The sequence below is a fragment of the Apteryx rowi genome, unplaced genomic scaffold (assembly GCF_003343035.1).
Source record: "Apteryx rowi isolate R43461 unplaced genomic scaffold, aptRow1 scaffold_130, whole genome shotgun sequence".
NCBI lineage: Eukaryota > Metazoa > Chordata > Aves > Apterygiformes > Apterygidae > Apteryx > Apteryx rowi.
Genome location: NW_020447531.1, coordinates 731853 through 755215, shown reverse-complemented (window position 1 = coordinate 755215; position 23363 = coordinate 731853). Strand labels below are relative to the sequence as shown.

General features: G+C 39.4%; 1 protein-coding gene across 1 annotated transcript in view; it reads left to right on the top strand.

Moving 5' to 3' along the window:
- KCNB2 (potassium voltage-gated channel subfamily B member 2) overlaps positions 1 to 23363 on the top strand; it is a 188910-nt gene that overhangs the window by 139532 nt on the left and 26015 nt on the right. The gene's annotated exons all lie outside the window — the stretch shown is intronic.

Sequence of the window (23363 nt, the reverse complement as noted above, 5' to 3'; positions counted from 1 at the left end):
AGCTCTGAAATCCTGCTTGATGGTCTCCAGTTTGCCCTTGGTGTCATTGGCGCCCACATGGAAGAGCAGCAGTGGGTAATAGTCCGAAGCRTGGACAAGCCTTGGCAGTCTTTCCACGACATCTCTCACACGAGCCCCTGGCAGGCCACAAACCTCTCTAGACATGAGGTCAGGTCAGCAGATAGGTTCCTCCGTCCCCTGCAGCAGGGAGTCCCCCACAACAATCACCCGCCGCTTCTTCCGGGTGTTCCGGCAGGGCACAGGGTCTGCTGTTCCAGGTACTTCCCTTGCAGCCATGCCCATCTCCTCCTCATCCCGGAGGGCACTAAACCTGTTCTTCAGCTGCAAGTCTTTGGGAGGAGTAGTCCCTGTTCTTTCATAAGACTACTGTCTCACCATCCTGCTACTAGATTACATGAAGGAAGACCTAAACTTATCCAGAATTGATTAACTTCCCCATCCTGATTAAATTTAGGTCTCCCTCCTGAACTCTAGACCATTTTCTGAAGATTATGCATTATATTTTTATGTTTTCCACAGGCATGTTATGCATGCCACAGATGTGTTCCTTTCCCCTCTTTGTGAACAGCACATTATTGTAGTAAGTATACAGTCTGCTCTTCCCTGGGATAGGCAATAGCSTTTTGTGTAAGGCAGAGATTTGGTCATCTTTTTCCCAGTTTTCACCATGGAAAAAACAGCATGTATATCTTTTCTATATCTTTTCTGCTCTGGGAAATGAGACATAATTTCTTAGGAATGGAAATTTTAAACAAATGAGTGAAGCACTTCTGTTTAAATTATTGTTTTAAATGATTTTGCATTTTCAAAGATGCTAACCACTCCTTTTAACCACTTTAAAAATATATCAGCAAGATCTGTGTGTTATGCTTTGCCTATTAAAGGATGTTTGTTGCTCATTGTCCTAGRAAGCTCATGGCTCAGAAATTTTAAATGACAGTAATGGCATTTGCTTTTCATTTTCATTAATATCATGTTACAAGGAGGAACTACTGCCTTTCCCCTGTAACATGTAACTACCCTTTCCCTTGGTATCATAGTGCACCACCATAAAAGATATCGCATAACTCCTTATTATAACCACATTAAATGTGGATCATGAGTCTAAACAGACAGGTTGTAAACCATAGAGAGATTTTACACTAAAGAAAGTACATACATTAAATCCATGATTCATACTGCTCCCAGCAGAAAGTCCCATTCAGTGCACCAGTCGGGAAAGACTAATATCTCACGTTGTCAGAGCCCCAGGAAATTGCTATATTTAGATCCCTAAAATACAGAATGCTGCTGTTAACGTGAAATTTATTAACATTAACATTATGATTAATATTAAAAGTTAAAACTGCTAAAGAATTTAAACTACTTGTCAAGAAGAGTTTTTCCAGTTCCAGCGACTGGATATATGTTAGAAGTTCCCTACATAACATTCTGTGTCATGATTGGCATTTGTAATATAATTATGACACTAGAACCTAAGTTATAAGTTATTACTCTCTCTTTCCACCCRAGGCACTTCTTAGGCCTAACTCATCAAGATGTGAAACAGTGATTATAGTGAAAAACTCCTTTTCTGACTGCAAAATCTTTGAGATGATGCTGTTGTTTCACTACATGCTCACTGCATGTAACACCATGGGACATCATTCCTTCAGTGGCCCTTAGGCATTATTACAATACACAATGGCTCATCAGTCATGCCATATATGAGAGTCTATATGTCTATTTTGTACTTCAGCTCATGAATTTGTGTTTTTTTCTAGTGCCCTTTTCAAAATCAAACAGAAAATTTTAGTGTCATGGAAGAGTCATAAGCAAATGAGCTTATCCTAGTGGGATATGATTCTGGGCCAAAAAACAGTGATTTGACCTATTTTTATCTTGCCATTTGAAAACTCTGTTTGAAAAGCTGTAGGATCTGGCTGCCAGAGATTTGCCCACATCATTATTTAATTGCCGGGAGCATAACAAAAAAATGCCTTTTCATTCAAGTAACACTTATCAGCTAGGGCCTTGCTAACTGCCCCAGGCTCTAAAAACTTGGAGGAAGTCATGTTTATCAAGAGCATTATGCAGTATCAAGACAGATTGCATTTTAAAGTTAACTTTATCCTGTTCAGAGAAGAAGGCAGTGTTCTGCAGGCCTGACCCAGTGTATTCCCGCAGCCCTGGTGTCTATGTCCCACTGACAGAAAAACTTCTTAGAGCGGACAGAGCCTTATTCTCTGGATTAATGATGTCCCCTAAGAGCATAAAGCTGGCCGAGGATGAGGGGGAAGATGGGCACTGCCCCAACAGAGACTCCTTGAGGTACTACATTTGTGTAAGAAAGAGCTTTGATCAGGGACTTGCCAGTGAAGCAAATTGAGCCCAAAAAACTTCATTTGAAGCATCCTAAGGCCCATTAACTTTTCCTGACTCCTGCTTGGGGTCTTGGACAAGTCTACCAGAGGGTCGGTGGATCTGGTAATTGCAGGCGGTACTGGGTGCAGAGAAACTTGCTATACTATGGAAACAGCATGTATTTTCTTCAACTGCACCAAAACATTCTGGGGCACCTATGTTCCCAGCCTGAGTGCGCAGCCTCGTGTCAGTAACTGCTTCATGTGACATAGGGTGCATGCTTCACTGAGCAATGAAATTTAAGAGGGGGTGAAAGTTTAAAGCCTTTATTCCTTAAAACCAGGCCCACGTAAGCCCCTTCTGCTTTTAATCCAGAAGTACCACATCTGGATCTGCAGAACATCTTACCTTATAAAAAAAGTCACTAAGGCCAGTTTGCAGGCTGTAGCGGGACAGAGGAATATTTCTTGGGCTTCTCAGTCGCCTGAAATTATGATCCTTTTAGCACTGGATATCTGCAAGGAAGTATGGTCCTATTGTTCTGGTTGTGATACTGGAAAAGAGATGTAGGTACTGAATATAGGCATGAAGCAGTTAATGCTCTCTCAGCACTGAGTTCTTATTAAAATGCTTCCATTCTAGTCTTCAAGGTTAATTTTGACCACTGGAAAAGGAACTGTATGGTTCCAGATGTACACCTTGGAAAATACTCAAATTCTGATTTCTGAAAATAGAATTTTCATGATGCTTTAGATTAATATTAAATGCACAGGTCTATAAAATAATAAGTCTAAACAGAAGGCTTGTGGAAGGGTGGAAGCTACTGGCAGGTACTATGGGATGATAAGTGCACTCTAAAGCACAAAATGTGCCTGGTTTTGTCCAAGCCAGAGTCAATCCTGAGGGGCAGGACCCAGGGCAGGGCTGGAGCCAGCACTGCTGCAGCCAGAGCTGCCCCGGACTGGGCTGAGCTGGGGGCTGGGGCTGGGGCTGGGCAGGGACAGGGAGGGCTGGGAGGGCACCCAGGCCCTGGCAGTTTTATTCAACCTCTGTGAGCATTCAACCTCTGTGATAAGCATGTCAGGGAGAAAATATTAAACAGGCAAAATTTGGAGTAAGCAGAAAAGTTCCACTGTGAAATTTAAGATACAAGGAATCAAAAGCAATACGTTTCTTCAGCAATTCTAGAAGTTAAGAATTTGGTATCAAATTGCACCTCCTACATCTATTAATATTAAGCAGTTTTACCACTGTATATTTGCAAGGAAAAACACAGTGTTTGTATTCCCTTGTAAATTTGCCTAAAGCCTACCTCAATATTCCTGCCTCAGTAGCAGACGGTTTGGATTTTTCCTGTGAATAAATTGTCTGTCAAGAGACCATCACTGAAATTGTAAGAAGCAGGACTAGACATGTAGGAGAACACATCAAAAATTAATGGTGTGAGCCCTGGCTGCCTTGGACGCTGTGGTGTCATTTAGACCTGGGGACAATGGATGTAAGATAGTGCTTTTACAACCAGAGTTTCAGAGGCAGATTGCACTCTTTGCCAGGGTATAAATGGCTCCAGATGCAAAGCAGTTGTACTCTTAGACCATATTTGTTTTGGCTGATATGAAATGAGACACTTCCACTGTAACCTGATCTTAAGACAAAGAGCTGGAGAGGAAGAGCTTTTGTTTCCTTTACAACTACACCTTAATGTATGGGCTTGTGCAGAAAAAGCGAGTGCTGATAATTTGCAGAGAATTCCCAGCAGAACAGTTCCCCACAGGACAATACTGAAATCCATTTCATGGGCATGGATTGAGTTTGTCAAAATATTTGACAGGAAATTGTCTGAATATTTTGGTTCTATTTTATTTTTATATTTGTCTTGACTCATATCATACCTGTCTCTTAAACAGCCGATAACATTAACAGCATCTAAGTACTTTACACAGGAAATCATTATCATCATTTTACATACAAGGTACCAGGAAAGGGAACATGAGACTTCCTGAGAGTTTAAAGTTTTGTAATGAAACACTTTGGGATGTTTTATTTCAAAAATCAGATTAAACATTTTGATTCAGAAGCTGGGCAGCATGAAAGACCAATGTCTCAGAATATCCCACAGGACGCAACTCAACCCTCTCATAATGTCTATCTTCAGGAGAATGCCAGAAAAGCATAATCCAACTATTTCTTCTATCCTCATAGTAGCTAGCTCTCACTGTGTCAGTGAAAGGTTTGCAGTGATAAATATCCCCTGCTAAAAAAAGTCCTGAACCTGGGTCTCTTTCTCTCTAACAAATGGCAGAGCTGCCAAGCTTCCAGTCTGGGTTTATTTTATCAACATTTCCAATTTCCCTTTCAGTCAAAATAAGACTGTGGGACCATCTGAGCAGATAATTATGTAACTGTGAAAGTTCAGAGCACGCTGAACAAAACAAAATATGTTTTGCCTCATTTATGCAGACTAAACATATTGTCAAGGTTTTGAAGCAGTCAGTCCAAAATTTTCACAAAATACTGCAGTTTCCCAAGCAGCCTGCTAGTGGAAGGATTGCACCAAAATACTGTCCTCTCCATAAGCACTCGTCAGAGGGAAGACTTTGCTGAATACTTCCAGTACGTAATTAATTGCAGACATCTGAAAAATCACTTTGCACATTCCAGTATTGCCAGCTGAAGAATTCTGAAATCACTGGTGAGCTTCCCATAATTATAACAACTTTAAAATAATTAGGGATTTGAGGAATCTGTTCTGGATCCCCTTGCTTGTATTCTTGTCACACAGAGGACTCCATTCGGTTGCCTATATATAGTCATCTCGTATCATTTGAGATGCCCTCAGGGATCCAGAGCATCTGCATGAGTCTCGCAGATGTGACACTGGACCAAGAGAAGACCTGTGCCCTTCTGGAGCAGTAGCTGGAGGCCAGTCAGGGCCCTGTAGGGCATCTGGACACCTGTGTTTAGGTCACTGAATCAGGCTCCAACTCTCACGTTTCAAAACTGTTCTTTGCAACTGTGAAGGTTAAAAAGCTAATGAAAGCTGAGATTCGTATATATTTGACTTGCATCAAAAGTTGCATCTTTACATCAAACATCTTGAGACGTTTGGTAATTCTTGCTGTTCAAAGCAGCAGTTTCAAGACTGTTAGGCCCAAAAGCTGACCCATCTGGAAAACTTTCCATAACTGTTCCTATGGAATATCCATGATATACTTGCTTCTAAATCCCTTTTTTTTCTAATTGAGAGAACAGTCTTATGTTCTTTCTTGAAATGAGAGAACAATGTTTCTGAAATGGGATTTAAAATAAAAGGGTTTCAAATCCAGCCATGCTGAGATCTTTTTCTGAATCTGCATTTAAAATGGTCACTGTTTGTATGTTTCAACTTCTGAAAGCCCAAGACAAAATTCCCTCGTCTGAATTTCAGAGCTGCTGAGGCCTCTTAACTTCAAGGGCAGGATGAAAGTGTTTTGTGTCTCTGAAAATCAGTACTTTTAATGGAGGGTTGAAAATATGGTATTTATACTTTCAAGTTTGAAAATGCTATACTCTATGGACTTTCCTGCCGTCAAAATGTCAGACTTGCAGATTACTCTTGGCTTTTGCAGTTTCCATCAAATTATATCTGAACCTTTGTGAAAAACATAAGAAAATCCACAAAGGACTTACAAACTCCTACATCTCTGTATTGTATTAGACCTCCAGCATTTTGCTGAAATGTGTATTCTGGGGATGGAGTTATTCTGGTGATTTCTCCAGTATATCTTAATGAACATTCACACAAAAAAAATCAGTTCTACTTTGTAACTTTTGCTTATAGCTGACTTCTGGTCCCAGAACATTTCTTGGTGCAGGGAGGGCAGGAGAGTGCTGAGGGGGTTCAAAATCTGTTTTCCATTTCTAGTTGTTTCTTCTGATAATTATGTCTTAATCATGTTCGTGCTTAAACAAAAACTGAAATGAACATTTAGTAAGTGACTGGGTTTTTGCTCTACTTCTTTTTCATGATTTCTGTAATATTCTCAATGTTATTCCATGCTGCACGGCAGAATCCAGCTCATGTTTACTAGTGAAGAAAGACAGGGTCTTCATTCAAAGTTGGATCATACTTTTCGGTTTAGCCTTTTATGAAGCTCTTGTTGACTTTGTTGTATCCCCTTTATGACACATATATCACATTGAAAATTTTTCTTCCAAATTTTATTCACTCAGTCAGTTTCTGGTTCATAAGATTAAAAAATGGGAGCTTTACATCAAATTATATTATATTGACATAATTAGGCTCAGCAAAGAGGAAGCCTTGTTAATTCTATTATTCCTTCTCACGTAGTTAATATAGTATATTAGTAGCATCATAGTCTTATCCTTAATATAGCTGATACTGATTTTTCTTAATGTAGCAAAATTGGCCTCATTTTAAACACTCTTGGGCTTTGCCTTTGATAAAGAGATAATAGCTCTAGAAATGATATTCCTTAAAGATGTTTAGGAAATTCTATTAATATGGGGGTAATCTTTTTAAGGGTAAAATACACCACATATTCAACTTAAGACCCTCAGTCACAAGGCTCTAATGAACTAATGATAAAACTTCTCTAAGCAATACTTTCTTTTATCCCTGGAGAACTTAGAAAGAGGATATAGATTTTCTGCTAAGCCCAAGTGAATTAGAAACCTAAATATCAATGACAGTCATTGGAAACTGAGTATTTCAAGAGTCCTGTTGCTGCATTTTTTGGCAAACAAAAAATGTGACCAATGTATTTAAACCAGATTTATTTGTAAAATGTTTAAGTTTAATACATAAAAATATTTAGGCACAGAAGGATGTAGATAAGGGCCTTGTGATTTTTACAAACATGTGTGAGCAAGTTATGTCTCCAACTCACAATTGCATTTGTAATGGATATCAATGAAAATGCCCTTAGAGATTCTTCTGCAATTTTCTGCTTCTTTGTGCATTTCCACCCAGGTCACTTACAGTGTACCCCAACTATAAGATGCAGAAGTTTTTAAAAAATGAAACAAATATTTGTTGTCACAGTGCATTAGAGATAATTTGAGTGCAAATCCCACACGCTCTGAAATGATCAAGTGAATCGCATCATTTTGTCATGTTAACTAATATATTGTTCTCCTATGAAGTGGTTACTGAGGTACAGAAAAACACCTGTAACTTGAAATTTTAGAAATTGTTGTAACCAAAGAGAAATATACTTAAAGTCCATCTTTGAGGACTTGGGGCAATTATTTTATCTTTCACTTGGCCCTCATAGAATGCTTCATATTGGATATTGGTTTCTAAATATTGACCTTAATCTCACAAGATTTTGTAAGACAAAGGATAGATTTAAAGATTCAGGGTTTCAGTGGTAGTTACAGTAAGTAATGCTGGACATATCACAAAGCAGCACATGGACCTCCATCTGCTTGCCCTTTCTATGGATCTATAAGTTACAAAAGAAACTTATAGATTTATTATATTAAACACTGTGAAGTACACCTAAGAGCTAATGCCAAGACATGATAATTCCCTTTAAATAACAGTGGCAAAAATGCTTAGAGTGAATCACTTATTTTTATCTAGAAATAGTCTCGGGAACTGCAAAACATCAGACAAAAATGTCTCTCTCTCCTAGTGTTCCCTCTCCAGCAGACTTTAACGTCACCACTAATATAACACTAATTGCCTCTCACCCCTGTGCTTTTAAATGAATCATCATCTCTGGTAACAGAACAGATTGCCTGAATGTGCTTGGTTCCCCAGCAGCTGGTGCTAGTGGGGACGCTGAGGGATTTTCCTGGGAGATGGCAGTGGTGGGTGAGGAGCCGGGAGTGAGCAGAGGTGGAGGCAGCGCGGCRCCCAGGGCAGGCTGTGCTGAGCAGGCACGTGCCCCAGCAATGTGGCTGAAGGATCTGTGCTGCAGCTGCTCCTGTGGCTTGTTGGCCCTTCTGGTCCTCTGCAAAAAAAGCCAAAGAGTAGAAAATGCCCAGAGGAATACCACTCTGAAACGATCAGCTCAGTTATCTGAGGAAAAGTTATTGGCAGAGAACTGGCTACTGTAATAGAAAGTACTTATGTACTAAAATTGCAAGGGGGAAATATAATTTTATATATATATATATATGTATAAAATATGACATAATAACAGAAATAATTATTTTGCAGCAACACCACGATCCATTCTTTCTCCTTCCAGAACTTTTCATGTTCTTCCAGCATCTCAAGCAAAAAACAAAACACTTAAAATTATGTGAGTGAACTATTTCTATTGCCTTTGTGCCCCCTCAGTTCTGCTGGTGCTTTTCTGAAAGCTTTGGGCTGAAAGGTTTGGCAAACCTGGTTAAAGTTAGCCAGAATGGATTTAAATCTCTACTACAACTAGACCCTCATCTCATTCAACCTAAAAGTATAATGAAAGGTTACTTAAGTCTGGGGGAAACCTTTTTTCTGTCTTGTATGGTGTTAACATGAAGTTAAAATGTGTCAGCATCAGAAGAGAGGTTGTTCTTGCATTACAACCATCTTGGAAAGCTTTTAACTATCTGATTTTTATCATAATTTGGTAGGAATTAGAAGTTAGAATTTTTGCAGGATCCCTGTCTAAACCTCTGAAAAATCACAAGTTCCTCCAAAGAAGTTACTTCAGGAATTGGTATAATTTCCTCTCTTTTCTTCATTTCTTCTTCAGTAACTGTTGCTCTAAGGTGATAAATTCTTGTTGGGGAATATTCATCACTTTAGATTTTTATCTCCCAGTCTTCAGAGATGCAGTGTAATGCCATAGATCTTCCCAAATAGTGAGATGCTGGTCTTTTCCTAAAAAGTGTTGAGTACCTTTTRTACCTAGTAATATGTAAGAGAATTAATGACCTACAATAAATCTTGTTTGCATTCCCTGTCATTTCTCTATTGATAATAATAACATCAGTTTCGAAGTTAGCATTGGCTAAACTCCAAGATCATCTCACCTGCTCTCATAACAGAGGATTAAAGCACGTTATGATCTTCTGCCAAAAGCTTCATTCCACAGGTTTGCAGGTCTCAGCCACTGGGCATGTAGTTGGATGGCCCTGCAGAAACTGGGTTTTTGGAAGAAATTTGGCATTCACAGAATCACACCAGTAGCTCAGGGTGGGGTTAACTGCTTTCTCCTTAATTACCAAAGCTGGTCCCCTTGTAAGTACCATGGAAAAGAGGTTGTAGGATCATTGTGATTTCCTTTGCCCTTAGCTATCCCACCAAGATGAGCCCCATCTTAACCCTCACTGCAGGAGAGCTGCTTAGGTACTTTGCCGTGTAGCAGTCTACAGAGTCTTCCTATTTTCTTCTGATAATGACCGCTGTTTTGGTCTTCTTCAAGAGGTGGTTGGATTCATTTCAGGATTCAGGTGGACTAATTGTCACTGGACTTGTAGACTTTGCTGGCATGTAATGTAGGACTACCAATCTGCCTCGCTCTGGTAATAAAACATATTGAAGAATAATATGGCATTGCTCAGTGTTCAGAGATATCTGGCCCTGCATTAAGAAATGAATAAACCATTTTTAATAGACGTGTCTAACCAGAGAGGGCAAAAAAACTACCCACTTATTCTTGGTAATTGACACTGAAAAACAAAAGACAGAAGTAGGTGATTTTTTGTAACTGAGAGTATAATTCAAGGGCACTTTTCTGTGCTCCTCCCATTCTATGTTCTGCTCAATCAAATGCTTCTTTCATCAATTAAAAAAAAAAAGGCTAATGAATGGGAAAGCACAAGGTTGGGGAAGGACAGGGAAGCTATTTAAAAATGCTTGCCTTAATCCCTTCTTTCCCTCTTTTTCTTCCCTCTTTGCCCTTTTACTCCTCTATCCCAATACATTTGCATATTATATTCTTCCAAGAGTTTTACATCTTAAACTGCTCTTGATAGGTTTTCAGACTATGTTTATCATTGTATTGAAATACCTTATTATCTTGAATTAAGCAGTGTACCTAATACCCGACAGGCAGTGTTTGTTCTTCTATCCTTTCCCAAGAGATAGAAGTGAGTACTGTGAGTTTTGTTTTGAAAACTTATATATGTTAACTAAAAGGCATTAATACCCAGGTAAGAAGTCAAGGTGAAGGAAATGTGATTTCTATTTGGGGTTGGAGGTGTCTGATACTCTTTCATCTGAATGTCTGGATGCGCCAGCCCTATTCTGTGTAGAGAAGACCTTTAGCCGTATTATTCCTTTGCACCAGAGGAGAGAAGTTGTCAGCAAAGGTCCTTGTGCTTTAGTCAGTCTTTTAAATACTCAGTTTCAGCTTGGAGATGCCTTGAAGATGACCTTCAGCTTGGTTCTGCGTTGTATGGGGAGCAGTGTAAAGCACCGTGGCCAGGCTTGACTTGTTCGCTGTGGCACGCAATGCTGAGGATATATGCTTTTGTGTTCTGCCCTAAACAGCATCCTTCAGGCTAAATTCAGGTATCAGGCATTTCTGTAGTCAGGGCCGGTCAGTGACAAAGGCTTGAATGCTGAGGCTGGCCTGTCGCTCATAGATCTGGTCTCCTAAAAACTTCCAGTGTCTTAACTAAACAGCTTGTTAAGCTTCAAACACATCAAAATACGTTTTTATTCATAAACTTTCATTGTTTTAAGTGTTTTTAAAATACACTCTTAAATTTGACCAGTGAGAGTTTGTTTCTACAGGAGGCCTGCATCTGCCATTCCACTAACATATTCATCACTTTTAAAATTCCCTCTGCTTTTGTCTCAGGTCACTGATTTCCACATTGCCCTTAGTATTTTCTTTCCTTGCCGTATTCCTATGCTGTATTATTACCAGACTGAATCTTGAGTATTCATTAGTTCCCAGAAAGCTATTACCTAGCCGAGGAGATGCGCTTTTTCTGCATTGAATGCATTGCGAAGCAATTAAATTGTTCTAATATCTTTATTTTTTATTCTTTTTCAGTTAAGAAATAGGAATTAGGTCATAAAAGAGAAAACTAAATGAAAGTCTCATCCATCTCAGTTCAAGATTTACATTTGTCTAATTGCCATACTAAACAAAACAAAATGCTATGCCAAAGTTATGAAAAGGCTATAAACTCTCAGCAAACTGCTGCTTCTTTTCTTTGTCATGGGCAGTTACACTGAATTACACAAATGGACCCATAAGGACATAAGGGAGCAAGAGATCACTGAGCTCTTGTTTCCCCACTGTTTTCATTATCCTGTGTCCCTCATACCCTTTAGTCCTTTTTGTTTGAAATTAATTTTGTGCTTTCTCAATATTGCTTTGGTTGAAGGATTCATTAAGTATTTCTTGTGCTTATTACCCTAGGCATAAAGCTGTCATCTTATTCATAATTTCATAATTTATAAATCATATGTCCTCTCATTTTCATGTTCTTTAATTGTATGGGAAGAGTTTGGATTAGTTCTATCAATCCTCTTTACAATGTTAAGTACTCAAATTAGATAATATAAAATCTTCACTTCCAGTGAATATAAGCTATCATCTTCCTCAACCTGTTGGTTGAAACTTAAATATTTAAAGCCAGTTACCATCCTGGTCCCATTATTGCTTACCCCTTTGCAATATATTATGGCTACATTTTAGTGGGTAACTGGTACAGTAGACTGTTACTTTGGATGACTATGCTTTGCCATGGGAATGTGTTCTTTAACAAACTGAAAGACTGTCTTGCTCGCTCCCCTTCCCTTATCTGCAGTGTGTGTTTGTCTCAAGAATCTTCTTGACACTAGCTCCTATACTGTCAGTATTAGCTTAAATCTATAGCATATTTGCTTATAGAAAATACACATACTCTGGTTGTGTTCAGATTTGTCTTAAACTAGCTATACTCATCTGTTGATGAGTTAAGATAAGCTAGCCCTTTAAGATACAAGAAGACAATATCTGTGACTGTCATACTTCAATCCAAGATTGCTGGGTTTCTTCCAAATGCAAGGCTGAGAAACAAAGGAAGCAGATATTAGAAAGAGGAAGAGCTCCCCAGATGCAGCTCCCTGCTTATAAAGAAATGAGCTTGACGGTTCTCCTTGACCTTGCTAGGATGTGTAGGCATCTCTGTGTAGGCACATGGCAGATGATATACACTTATCTCCCTAACTGTAGAACATGAGGGTGAAATTAGAGGCACTGGTAGTGTCTTCTGAAGCCACAGAGACTTTGCCCCTTCCATTTCCACCTGTGTTGTTGCTAGTCTCAGGAAGAGGTGAGGAAGATGAAGGATATATAGAGTATCTCAGGAAGCAAAGCTGCAGACAAGAGCAGTTTTAGAACAGTCCGACTCACATTTTGCAATACAAACTGATCAGACAAAAACAACTGTAGCTATCAGGGTGAATAAGGACCCCTTGTGCTCCTCACCTTCAAAATATTTGCTAAACACTTTTATTAATCAGWGCTTTCAAAATCTCTGTGACATAGATAAAAGAATATCTATGAATATCTGTGCTCTGCAGGCTGGGAAACAGAGAGATGTCATCTGACATGGCCAAAACCACACAGAAATAGTGCCGGGGGGAATCAGAATAACACTTAGACACCTTGGTTGATGGCAACTAGTGTAAAGGATGAACATAGTTCATTTTCCATGCTGAACTCACACAACTAGAAAATGTTTCTTTTTCTCTCTGTGGTAACTGCATTTCACTCTTTTGCCTTCACTCTTTTAAGTGTTCAGGCGTGGTGGTGAGGTATATATAACCTATCTCACCCTTTGGAAGAAGCTGCTGGGCTATTTCTTAGCTGACAGCACAAGGGTACTCACGCTGTTTACGTAATGGCACTTCATCCAGTCCCTTGAGTGGCTGGGCTAGAGTATGTGAGCTGAAAGATGGAGGATATCTTTATAAAAAAATCTATTATACCTTATTTTAGCAATTTTATCTAATTTTAGTATTCAAGAGTGAAGTAAGCTGGGACCAAAATTCCTTCTTCACTTTCTGTAGACTTTGGTTTGTCAGTGTCTTCCATATGACCTGAGACACATCCCTCTGCCACAGCATCCCACCTTTGAGCAGCATTTGGAAAGTAGCTGTTAGTTTACATGTCTTAACAATTTGCCCAGTCTTGTGCAATGTGTCTCTAAACAGAAGGCTTAGACCACAAGTGCCAGATTCCTCTTTACACCCTGGCATACCTCTTTGAACAACATTTATTTCTTGATCTGATTCTGTTTCAGTTTTGGGGAGCCTTTGAGCTTTCTGTAAGCGCTTCCTTTACTTTTAGCCAATAGACTGTAACACAGCAATGATGTGCTTCAGATCACTTGTATTTTATTAATTTTTATTACTGCATTAAGGATATATGAAGAACTTCTATTCATACCATCACTTGTTGCAGTTTTAGTACATTTGACTTCATTTTTAAAATCCCCTTTATAAAGCATATTAACATTTATTAAGATGCTTTAAAGGTAATAAGTAACTATAGGTAGAAAATCAAAAGCAATGTCTTCTGGAGAAACTGAAAGGGATTAAAAAGGTCATCGTAATGAATAACTACACAGAGAGAGGACAAGAACCTTGCAAAATCTGGACTGCCTATCAAAATATATTTATTTTCAGGGGGTAAAGTGAGCTTTCCCAGTACTTGAAAGGTTAACAATTCTGGAGCAAATGTTTATCCCTGTGGGAAGAACATTGTCACATTTACTTCAGCTCAGTTATTGCTGTAGGGATTAAGTTATCTATAATGCAGAAAGTGCTCTTGCTACAATAATTAGCTTTTCAGGGAACATAGCTTGCACCTTTTTGGAACCCATGTAATTAGAACTGAGGAAATAGGTTCATCATTACTGCTGCTATTTCATTACTGAGTAATCATTTTTATCTAAAAACACAACTCTTAGGAGAATGGCTGTCTGTGGTCCGATATGCTAATTAGTCCTCTCATTTACATAGCAGTGTTTTTAGTAGTATATTTTTTAAGATGGGTGAATAAGTGCAGTTGAATTTTAAATTACTTGGATTATTAAGTAGTTGGTTAAGCTTAGCAAATCAGTGCTATGACAAGCTACCCCAAACCATTTCATCAGTTTGTAAACAGGAGATCCTTAAAAAGGGAGTTCTCACCCGGTGATGTACCTCTGCTCCTCTAAATGGCTTGTATCTCAGAGGAGATGCCTCTTGTTAGACTAAAGAAAAGCTGCCTGGCAGCCGGGGACCTCAGACTACAACTCAGCCGTGGGATGCAGAAGCACTCCCCTGCTCTCAGGTTTGGGTGTGCATCCCAGCTGCATCCTGACTATGTATCAGGGTGAGACCAGGATGCATGCAGCCTTCCCCCCCTCTATGTCATGCATCTCCTGTGGCCTTGTTTCCACCAAAAATAAAACTCCAGTAGGTCTCGATCTGGATAGCCGGAGAGGTAGGACTGCAGGACATGTTGCAACACTTATCCTGAAGTTCAGACCTGACTTTGGAGGTCTCAGGCTTTGGTCTGTCTAGTTTCCTTAGAGGCAGCTTAGCATGTAGCAGTTCACACAGGGTCATGCTGCCCATATGCAGTTTCTCCAAAGAGGGTTTCAATTGGAAAGGAAGAAACTGAGGTTTTAGGCACCTCCGCGTGGTTTGTTAAGCAGTGTATTTTTTTAATCATTTTGGACTCCTGTGACTAATGTCTACCTAAATCCAACTACAGGTGCTTTCTGCACCCGAACCAAAAGGGTCTGGCCACGTGCTCTAATTCACCACTAATACTCACTAATATCCGCTCTCACACACAGTCCAACTGCGTAAAACTCTTGAGTGGATTTCACTTTGGAAAAAAGGTTACATGTCATTGATTCTAGAGGGACTTAAGCACCTGCCTCACACCGGATATGTGCTCAAGTGCTTTACTGAATTGGGACTCCATTAACATTGAGGCACAATGGCAAAGATTAACACAGAGATAAAAGATGAATAACCCTTCAAGAGATAGCTATAAACCTCTGAGGCTTAAGGACTTTGCTACTATTTTAGAGGGTGTGAGTATTTTAAAGGGGCTGCTGAGGGGAATTTGCACTTCATTTGGAACACTTGTTCATACACTGAAATTTTTTTACTAAAGGGTATTTTCCTCATTGCTTGTAATATTGAATGTCTACTGTGACATTAATATTATACAAAATAGAATTTAGCATTTCTGATCCTTAGAACCCTTAATCTTATGTAAAATAATGAGCTTTGCTGAAAAGCAAACTTTTACCTTTTTTTTTGTGTACTGATAAATATGACATGGACATGGGAACTTACAATGATTAGAACACTTATTTCCATTACAAGATATATAATTTTTGAAGAGGCTTGCTTTTTGTTGTTGTTCAATACAGTGTTAAGACTTCAGATAGCCTCTTCATAAAATAGCTGATTCTCTTTTGGGAAAGTCAGAGGCTTAAAAATTAAATGTTCCTTAAATTCATGTATTAAATGTTCAAATAAAAATGATAATTTTTAATAGGTGGCTACTCAGCTATCTGTCCTATGGCAACTGCAGCGTCAACCTGCACTGTAACCTTTGCTGCACCTGACTCAGGGTTAGTCATCTAAATGAAAGTTTCCCATTTCCCTAGTGCTGCTCTTACAGTGCTTTATCACCCTTCAAGAATACCTGCCTGGCACGGGGCAAAAAGACAGGTGATAATAAGGGCCAATAACAGGAGACAAAACAGAGTCAGCTACAGATGCTTCTTTCAAAGATACAGGCACAGAAGATGTTTTCCTATCCTAGGTCTGAAATGAAAAGCGCAAGTATGTAATATTTTGTAGCAGATGAGGAAAGGGCAGAAAACTGCTGGGGTTGGAAACAAGGTTTTGCATATTTTTTAAAGCTAACATGATACCATGATTTAGCTAAAGAGGCAAATCTGATTATGCAAAGTAGCTGAGAATCTGTTATACCCACTAAGCAAATGAAAGCTATGCTTTCTTACAATAGCACATTTCCCACCACCTCCACTGAATAATACTCAGGAGTGAAAGACTTACATGCATAACCAGCCCAGAGCTTTGAATTGCACTTTGGAAATGAGGGGGAAACTCACTAATGAACCAGCTCACATTATCGTGCTTTGTTTGTGTTTTCTGTCTTTCAAGCAATTAGTTCTGTTCTTTCTCAGCTCTGCTGCATAGTAGTACCTGCCAATGGAAAACTGAGGAGGTGGATATTAAGGCTGTTAAGGAACCTTACTAAACAAGAAAATTAAAACTCTAAATTTCTGTTCAGGGTCCAGATACCTGAACAGGAAAAGGCTTCTCAACAAAAAGGTCGAATGCTGAGGATCTGATTCCTTTCTCAAGTAAGAGTAATTGAAACAAGGACAAAGAAGGATAACGATTATAAGCAGAGAAATAGGCTATTTTATTGCAAGAGACCAAAGGACTTGCTTAGCATTAAAAAGGCTGGCTAGACCTTCCAAATTGAAGACTGTCTGTAAGTACAGAATAATAGTAAATGACAGGGAAGGAAACAGTTACTTTAACTAACAGACCATATTGGCACAAGAACAAGTCGGTATGAACTGCTTGTCAGTGAATTTGAACTGGAAATTAGAAGAACATTTCTATCAGAGCTGTAATGTTCTGATAGACCATCATCCTAGTAGGAATGGTGGGAAGAAAGAATCTGCCCTGGTGTAAGTGGAGCGTGGTGACTTATTGAAATGTCATGTCTGTTGCTAGCTGTAGCAGATGATCATGCTGAATGACTTAGACGGTGTGTTTCAGTTCTGTAGTGGAGGTTCCTCCATCCCAGTGAAAGTTCATTCAAATCAGTCAGCCACTTCTCAATGACTTAAATGCTATCTGGATCAGCCTCTGAAGTTTATTCTCCTCCTTCCTTGCTTTCTTCTTCACTAGCATCTATTTTAAGACAGAAACAAACCGAGTAGTGCAGCACTTCTTAACACATGAACACCCACTCCTTTACTCATTAACATAAGAAGCTGTTTTTCACAATATTCTGCTGCCTACAGGAAGAGCTGTGTCAAAAGCCATTTTCCTGAGATTTCAGGTTCAAACAAGTTTGCAGAAATGCAGACAGTCATCAGTAAGTGTACACCTTCTGCCTGCGTAAGAGGAGAATATGGTTTGGCTGTGATGGGCCTGCACTGAGTCTTCCTTGGTGTGACAAGGTCTCACCTTGCCAAACAAAACAGAGTCCCTGGACAGCAGGTTATGGAGAGCTGGAGAAGGGTCTTTCAGCTGTTCTGCAGTGGCTGGTTACGTGACAGAGCAGAGCAAGCCAGGGCATTATCCATAAAGCATGTAGGAGAGTAGAGAAAAGGGGGAAGCGAGGAGAGCAAAGGCAAGAATTAAAAGAGGGAGGTAGCAACTATTCCTTATGTGTCAGATGGTGGCAACGATAATGCTGAGGGGAGCCCATGAATTCCAGCAGGAAAAGGCAACAGGATCCCAGAGGAGGGGAAAAAGAGCAGCAAATTCCTGATGGAGAGAGAAAGCAAACAGCAAGGCTTGCCTGGCATGACAGGCAGGAAGCAGAGTGTCTTGGACATGTGGCTGAAGAAGGGAGGAGGCAATAAAGGAGGCCACAGAGTTCAGCAGGAGCAGTTTAACTGGTGCTGTGCCAGCTTGCCAGCACTTTCAAGGATTTCCAGTTCAAACCAAGGATGATACTGAGGTGCCAGCTGTGGYTGTGGATCCCTGAACTTCTCCTGCAACAACCACCCTCACTCGACAGTGGAAGCACTGCCCAAGAGGAAGAGGTTCAGTAGGATGAAGGCCCCACCCAGTCTAGGAGGACCAACCCCATGAACACGCAGCCACACTGCTGTCAGAGCTAACCACAGAACTTTTTAGTCTGCCAAGCAAAAGCTCCCCCAATCATTTATTTTCACAAACAGACATACAGATTAAATGGTTGATTTCTGCTACATCCTGTAAAGACGTAATGAGAGCTTTCTACCATTAGTGATTGGGAAGTACTAAGTACTATTAGGATGGAAGACAATAGATCAAACAGAAAGGACTTTCTCTGCTGCAGTTTTCACCCTTAGAGTGGCAGTGTTTAGCTTCATGAAATTGTTCTTACATATATCTAAGCACACCAAGGAGGTGGTAGCTGTGCTTTCCTGGATGCTTAGAAAACTAGTCCCATGTCTTGATGATGGCAGAAAGCTGTCCATCAATTGCCAGCTCTGCCTTGAAATAAAGAATAACAGAGAGCAGTTTTGGAGAGAGATAGCAGAGGGAAACTTGGAAAAAGAACAGTGTATTTTCTTTGAGGAATGATCTTGTATATAAGAAAAAACTTCTTAAGAATATATATACATTCTGGGGAATTTTATGTTAGTTAATCCTCTTCTGAGAAAAGCGATGATTCACCAGAAAATCACAGGGTATCACTTAGTATAGAATTTGGCCTAGTGCCAGTTGGAAAACCAACATAACCTGATGATTTACAGCTAATGTCTTAGAATTAAGATTGGCCATGCATATATTTTAGTTTCATATCTTGATTTTTGAAAAATATATTAAACAAACCCCAAAGTACTGAAATAGAATGACTAGATTCAGAAGGAAGATAAGAAAAATGTATTTTTTTGGCAAAGATCACATATCATTTCCTTAGCCATTAAGATGGAATAAGAAGAGACTGGATGCCTGCCAGTCCTAGAAGTGTGGAAAATTAGATGCCATTTTGCACAAAAATCAATACAGTAAGTGGGAAATTTCAGTTCCCCCAAACTGTCTGCAAATCTATCTGCTAATTGACTCAATTAATCTCTGATCCTGTTTCCACAAAATTATATGCTTAGAATAAGGAGAGACTGGCAGTGTTGTGGATGATTAGAGAATATTGCTTTAATGAGTCTTGCTCAGCCATGAGCAGTTAAATGACTGTTAATCTTGGGAAGAAAAGGGACTGACTCTGCACTTACAGTGAGGGAAGAAAAAATTTTGGCAACACAAAAGGTTTTTAAAGAACTGTTAAAAATGTGATTAGATGCACTGATGATTATTATAACTGTTATCCATCTGTGGCAAGTGTTATCATTCCTTCACTAAAATCTACCTTCATTCCTTATGCAGGCCATGAGTTCTTCACAGATTTAATTTCTGAAGGTATTAATGTTGCCCAAGTCCTTTCTGAAGACTTTGTATTCCTAATATGATATCTGTTAATGGAAAATGCTCTGAGCAATAGTTCAGTTGACAAAATGGAAAAACAGGTATAGTATAAAGAACTGTTATTGCACATACAAACTGGGAAACAAAGGTGATGAAGCTAGTATACATTTGCTGGGAAATGAACTGTACACTGAAAGTGTGTTGGGATTTCCTCTGCTTTCTGTAGTCATAGACAAAGCCTGGCATCTTACTGTGTTTACCCTGTGGAGATATGGAGGACACAGAGAGGAAACTACTACAGGGAAGCAAGGGACAGTTAAGGGTAATTGTAATAGGATTTCTATATATAGTAAGGATGTGAAGCCACTTTTAGCACTTATTCATTCTTTTCTGATACAGGATGACAAACTGTCTGATGTTTCTTCATGAACATTTTAAAAGAGAACAATTTTTAGGCTTTATTAGATTATTACTTAATTGAATGTCATGCATTAGATCCTAGGCCATTAAAATAAACAAGACATGAGCATGAATAAAAACAGTTCAAAAGCCAGAACCTAAAAGTTTAAAGGTAAAGCAAGAGAAGTAAAGCAAGTTTTTTGTATGAATAAAATTTTCAGTTATCCCAAACCTGTAAATTGAGTTATTTGTGWTTTAACTTCAACTGCATAAAATATGTTTTGGGAAGGTGCAGGATTGATGGCTCTTAAAGTGTTGCGTTTATCCGTAGAACAAGTGGCAAGCTTCCCTTCATTGCAGGTTTTTTTCATATTCTGAAAAAGAGCAGTCCCACAAATCTACTTACACCAATGATAAATATTTAAGATACAAGGTCAGAAATATACTGTAATTTGTCTGGTGACAATGTTCTATTCCAGTAACTCTATATCTTTCATATCAGATGATTAATGACTTGGGGCTCTAGGTTTGTGCTGTAGAATGACAGTCCTGCAATGTAAATATATTCAAAGGCTTATCAAATGATGTGTACCTTCCAGCCAATGGCAAGCAAGCTCATTTATAAGTCCAAATGCTGTAGGAAAATAACATACTCCACCAGTGACAGTTGAGAAATGCCATATAATTATTTTTCTTACCAGAAATTGCTAAAAGGAGCTGTTTAGTGAACACAGCGGTAAGCAGGCAGCTTTTAGCCATGCTTCAGAGTGTACTTTAATCAAGCCCATTTTTCCAGCAGGTCACTTTTGCCTGTATCTCAAAGAAAATTAAGATATTGTTCTAAGATATCCCACCCCTCTGCCCCAGCACATCTCTTCCGAATATTTTCTCTTTTGAGCCTCATCTGCTCCCAGCTCATGATCTTCTTCGCCCTTTAGCAACTGCAGTCAAGGCCCCTGCACAGCCCAGGCTGCGTTAATAGCTGTTACCCGCTGGCATTAGCCACTGTTGCTGGACAGCAGGAGGAAAATGGAAAAGCTGTCTGTGACTGTGCAGAAGCCTTGTACCAAATTCATTCCTTTTGCACCTTCCCCACCCAGGCAACCTCACTTCAAAAGCAGTTTTAACCCAGTTCCCCAAGATCCCTGCTGCAGGTCTGCATACTGGAAAAGTTTGCATTAAGTGGATTTTCAGGTGGCTGGTAACTTTCTCTGTGTTCTTCTGAATATGGCCTCAAAATCTTTTTGAGGTTTGCCCATCTGTGATTTACTTCCCACCACATCAAGAAAACTTAAGAAAAGTAAACATGCAAAGTTTTTTTGTTTTTTGTTTTTTGTTTTTAATGGTAGGATTTCATTCTCTTGTTTAAACTTAGAAAAGCTCAGAACAAATCTTTGCAAAATATATATTGGTAAATATACTTTTCATTGTCTGATGTAATATATTCTTCTTATCAGTTTTGAGATAACTAAAGTGAGTGAATGGTGTCAGTAACGAAAAGAATTTTGTTAGCACTCAGCCTAGTACAGCATGGAAAAACTATAAAACAATCTCAGCAAATTTCAAAAACTAGATATTTCCTGAGTAGTCTTTTGTATTATAGTTCTATTTCATTGTTATTGTCATTGTGGCCTTTCTCAGTTCCAGGAAATCCTTTCAATACGTATTTGTCTCATCTGGTAAATTCTTTTCTTCCAAAGTGCATTTGAATTTATAACTGTATTATCACTTGACAAAAAAATGGTCATCTTCAGATACAATTTATAGTTATGATAATTATGCTATGGCTTTTTGCTTTCTGTGCTAAAATCGATTTCTGCCATATCTAGCTAGTCATAAGGTATGACTCTCAGTACTTCGTGATAACAAGATGTTCTTTACATGGAACATAAAACTGCTCTTCAGAGTGGAAGTTTTTCAGCACTATAATAAAAACAAAAAAGTTATGGTAACTGCTTTCCATGTGTTATTTATTTATGATCCCATTCTCCTGCTTTTACCTGCTTTTGGGGGAATTTTGAAAAGTAGTGGAAGTAATCATAACGTGTAAGGATATTAGTAGTTTTAATCTGGTTAATTCAGAGATAATAACATTGAAGACATGGTAGCGTGGGTTTAAGTTTACCAAAGAACCAATTCTCCAAAGTTGCTGTGTATAGCATGGGGTTACTAGCGCTGCATCTTCAGTGTAATGCTTAAGAGTTCTACATGCAAATCTCTGCTGGTAGGTAAAAATACGGCTTTTCCAACCAATGGTTACAAAAACTGAGTCTAGAACTTAAATGTCAAGAAACATTATTTCTAGTCCACCCACTGCTAATATAAAATTGTGCAGTACACATCAGAAGCACTCAGGCTGCAGCTGCAGCCAGCACAGAAGGCAGGTATCTTTGCCATACTTGTTTTAGCTCTACTGTAGTAGATGTGGGCATACCTCCAGTTCAAACCTGGCCTGGTACTGCTAAATCTTTGCTGTGAAAAAGAGAAAACCACCCAATATCTGCTGGAAGGACAACACAGTAAGACAGAAGCAATCGAGATTTCTGGAGGGCATTGATGACAACTTCCTGACACAGATGACTGAGTAGCTGACAAGGGGAGATGCTGTGCTGGACCCCATATTTACAAACACGGAAGAACTGGTCATGAATGTGAAGGCTGGGGGCAGCCTTAGCTGCAGTGACCATGAGATGGTGGAGTTCAGGATCCTGAGAGGCAGGAACAAGGCAAATAACAGAATCACAGCCCTGGACTTCAGGAGAGCAGACTTTGGCCTCTTCAAGGATCTGCTTGGAAGAATCCCATGGGATAAGCCCCTGGAGAGAAGAGGGGCCTGATGGGATGCATCCACGAGTGCTGAGGGAGCTGGCCGATTGCCAGGCCCCTTTCAATAATCTTTGAAAGGTTGTGATGATAGTGGAAAGTTCCTGAGGACTGGAAGAAAGCAAATCTCACCTCTATCTTCAAGAAGGAAAAGGAGGAGAAGCTACAGGCTGATTTGCCTCACCTCAATTCCTGAGAAGGTGATGGAACGAATCATACTGGAAAGCATTTCCAAACATATTAAGGACAAGTAGGTGACTGGGAGTAGTCAGCATGGATTTATGAAGGGGAAATCATGCCTGACCAACCTGATGGTCTTCTACATTGAGATGACTAGTTTGGTGGATAAGAGGAGAGCAGTAGATGTTTGTTTACCTTCACTTCAGCAAAGCTTTCAACACTATCTCTCATAACATCTTCATAGACAGGCTACTGAAATAAATGGACAGTGAGGTGGACTGAAAATTGGCTGAACTGCCAGGTTCAGAGGGTTGCGATCAGCAGTGCAAAGTCTAGCTGGAGGCCAGTCACTAGTGGTGTACCCCAGGGGTCGATACTCAGGCCAATATCGTTTAATACCTTCCTAAATGACCTGGATGATGGGACAGAGTAGACCCTCAACAAGTTTGCAGATGATACAAAATCAGAAAGAATGGTTGATACACCAGATAGCTGTGCTGCCATTCAGAGGTACCTCAAC